The sequence below is a fragment of the Bison bison genome, unplaced genomic scaffold (genome assembly GCF_000754665.1).
Source record: "Bison bison bison isolate TAMUID 2011002044 unplaced genomic scaffold, Bison_UMD1.0 scf7180017864376, whole genome shotgun sequence".
Classification (NCBI taxonomy): Eukaryota; Metazoa; Chordata; class Mammalia; order Artiodactyla; family Bovidae; genus Bison; species Bison bison.
Window position 1 is genome coordinate 13692221 of NW_011494948.1, and position 2686 is coordinate 13694906.

Consider the following 2686-nt stretch of genomic DNA (forward strand, 5'->3'; position numbering starts at 1 on the left):
CGGACCTTTGTTGACAAAGTAATATCTCTGCTTTTTAATATGCTATCTAGGCTGGTCATAACTTTTCTTCCAAGGAGTAAGTGTCTTTTAATTTCATGGCTGCAGTCACCATCTGCAGTAATTTTGGAGCCCAGAAAAATAAAGTCTGACACTGTTCCCAATGTTTCCCCATCTATTTGCCATGAAGTGATGGGATCAGATGCCATGATCTTCGTTTTCTGAAGAATGTTGAGCTTTAAGCCAACTTTTTCACTCTCCTCTTTCATCTTCATCAAGAGGCTTTTTAGTTCCTCTTCACTTTCTGCCATAAGGGTGGTGTCATTTGCATATCTGAGGTTATTGATAATTTTCTCGGCAATCTTGATTCCAGCTTGTGCTTCTTCCAGCCCAGCATTTCTCATGATGTACTCTGCATATAAGTTAAATAAGCAGGGTGACAATACACAGCCTTGACATACTCCTTTTCCTATTTGGAACCAGTCTGTTGTTCCACATCCAGTTCTAACTGTTGCTTCCTGACCTGCATACAGATTTCTCAAGAGGCAGGTCAGGTGGTCTGGTATTCCCATCTCTTTCAGAATTTTCCAGTTTATTGTGATCCACACAGTCAAAGGCTTTGGCATAGTCAATAAAGCAGAAATAGATGTTTTTCTGGAACTCTCTTGCTTTTTCTGTGATCCAGCAGATGTTGGCAATTTGGTCTCTGGTTCCTCTGCCTTTTCTAAAACCAGCTATGTGGCAATGAAAAGTAGTGAATGCTGATATATTACAAAATGAATTAATTTTAAAATATTACAGAAGAAGTCAGACACTAGAGTATGATTGCATTTATATGAAACAATCAGAATAGGCAAATCTGTAGAGACAAAATTAGATTAGTGGTTGCCTAGGGCTGGAGGGAGTGGGAAGAGAAGAGAAGTAACTGCTAATAGGTAGATCTCTTTTGAAAGTGATAAAAATGTTCTAAAATTGGTGATGGTTGCACAACTCCATGAATTAAGGAGCAGTGGTGAAGTTGCATATTATCTTTGAGTTGAATGCCCGAAAATCATAGCATACAATGAAAATCAAATCTGTTCAGCAGTAGAAAAACTAGGATTAAAACCCATAGAGGGCTTCCCTTGGTGGCTCACTGGTAGAGAATCTGCCTGCCAATGCAGGAGACACAGGTTCAGTCCTTGGTCTGGGAAGATACCACATGCCACGGAACAGCGCAGCCTATGTGCCACAAATACTGAGCCTGTGCTCTCAAGCCCGGGAACAAAAACTACGGAGCCCATGTGCTGCAACTGCTGAAGCCCGCGCACTCAAGAGCCTGTGCTCCATGACAAGAGAAGCCCGTGCACCTTAACTACAGAGTAGCCCATCCTCACTGCAACTGGAAGAGAAAGCCCAAGCAGCAGCAGAGACCCAGTACAGCCAAAAATAAACAGTTTTTAAAAAACGTAAACCCATAGCAGCCAGCATTTCCTCTTGTAACAGAGAACTTTGCTTTTCTTTGGTTCAACACAAAGGAAATATTACTAGTTACCTTTATTAAGGGGCTGGGTTGTATGCAAATTAAATAGCTTGCTTTATGACAGATGCTCAAAAGGAGGTTGACTGGGCAACTTTTGGATACACAGTTCCATCTCAGCTGATGTGGGTATAATAAAACTGTATGGCTGCTGGGGTTACCTCCAGTATTAAAGTTTAATACTGGAGCTTTTCTGGGCCAAGCTTACATTGTTGATTTGGTGTATTTTTAATGTTAACTGTGATCCAGTTCAAATATGCCACTGAAGCACTTTTTATTTTTTTTTATTTTTAAACTTTACAATATTGTATTAGTTTTGCCAAACATCAAAATGAATCTGCCACAGGTATACCCGTGCTCCCCATCCTGACCCCTCCTCCCTCCTCCCTCCCCATACCCTCCCTCTGGGTCATCCCAGTGCACCAGCCCTAAGCATCCAGTATCATGCATCGAACCTGGACTGGCGACTCGTTTCATACATGATATTATACATGTTTCAATGCCATTCTCCCAAATCTCCCCACCCTCTCCCTCTCCCACAGAGTCCATAAGACTGATCTATACATCAGTGTCTCTTTTGCTGTCTTATACACAGGGTTATTGTTACCATCTTTCTAAATTCCATATATATGCGTTAGTATACTGTATTGGTGTTTTTCTTTCTGGCTTACTTCACTCTGTATAATAGGTTCCAGTTTCATCCACCTCATCAGAACTGATTCAAATGTATTCTTTTTAATGGCTGAGTAATACTCCATTGTGTATATGTACCACTGCTTTCTTATCCATTCATCTGCTGATGGGCATCTAGGTTGCTTCCATGTCCTGGCTATTATAAACAGTGCTGCAATGAACATTGGGGTACATGTGTCTCTTTCCCTTCTGGTTTCCTTGGTGTGTATGCCCAGCAGTGGGATTGCTGGATCATAAGGCAGTTCTGTTTCCAGTTTTTTAAGGAATCTCCACACTGTTCTCCATAGTGGCTGTACTAGTTTGCATTCCCACCAACAGTGTAAGAGGGTTCCCTTTTCTCCACACCCTCTCCAGCATTTATTGCTTGTAGACTTTTGGATCGCAGCCATTCTGACTGGCGTGAAATGGTATCTCATAGTGGTTTTGATTTGCATTTCTCTGATGAGTGATGTTGAGCATCTTTTCATGTGTTTGTTA

The 2686-nt window shown here is 41.4% G+C and overlaps 1 protein-coding gene across 4 annotated transcripts in view; it reads left to right on the plus strand.

The window, feature by feature from the left end:
* Positions 1 to 2686, plus strand: part of DENND4C (DENN/MADD domain containing 4C) — a 119650-nt gene that overhangs the window by 110930 nt on the left and 6034 nt on the right. The gene's annotated exons all lie outside the window — the stretch shown is intronic.